We start from the raw sequence: 806 nt of genomic DNA on the forward strand, positions 1-806 counted from the left end.
AGCGGACAAGTAAGTTATTCTAGTAGAGCGGCGTTTTTGGGTGGTAGTAGTTTTTGAGGCAGGAAAGAAGAATGGGGGGTTAGATACGTTTTTTTTAGTAGAATAGATAGTTTTAGAGCGGTTATGATATAGTTTAGAAGCGGGAAACAAGTAGTGTAGTAAACATTGCACATCAGTTTGCCTACGCGAGAAAAGCCCACAATGAGGAGAGGATTAAGCGAGAGAGGGACGGAGGAATGTACCTTTTCAAAAAGCCGCGCCCGCAGTTTTCCGGCAGCGCAGTTTAAAAAGTCACACGAAGTTCAAAATAAAGGCAAAAAAAAAAAAAAAAAAAAAAATATCAACACAATATTGTTCTTAAACAAAAACTGATTCCTTGAAAAAGAACAAAATAATTCTGTGAATGACATCTTATTACAATTTTCTGATTATTGTGGATTAGTACATACACAATGACTACTGTACCCATTAGCACCTAACACTATATTATAATTGTAAATACCATATGCATATAAAACCACTAGAAAAGCATTTTGATTTTTCACATTGCAAAGTCAGCTCCACTTTCACACAGCATCAAAACAACTGAGATAGACTCTTGTTGTTGCTCCCCACAGAAATCTTTAGCAAAAGACAAAAGATTTATGCAATCTGAAGAGAAACAACAGCAAACTGCTTTGGTCACAGCGAAGCGGACCATGTCATTGTCCGCCATGCCATTTTAACAGACGGTCTAAAATTCAAACAATTCGACTTTATTTTTTTTAACACAAACAAAAAATCCACCTACATTTGACATACTCCAA

At 36.1% G+C, this 806-nt stretch overlaps 1 non-coding gene across 1 annotated transcript; it reads right to left on the reverse strand.

Annotated features, from left to right (window-relative positions):
* Nucleotides 1-556: 556 nt before the first annotated feature.
* Nucleotides 557-671, reverse strand: LOC133398893 (U5 spliceosomal RNA). Its single transcript, XR_009768111.1, has one exon. It is a non-coding gene; the product is annotated as a U5 spliceosomal RNA (small nuclear RNA).
* Between the last annotated feature and the right edge of the window lie 135 nt (nt 672-806).

Source organism: Phycodurus eques, unplaced genomic scaffold (assembly GCF_024500275.1).
Source record: "Phycodurus eques isolate BA_2022a unplaced genomic scaffold, UOR_Pequ_1.1 contig_435, whole genome shotgun sequence".
In the NCBI taxonomy this organism is placed as follows: domain Eukaryota; kingdom Metazoa; phylum Chordata; class Actinopteri; order Syngnathiformes; family Syngnathidae; genus Phycodurus; species Phycodurus eques.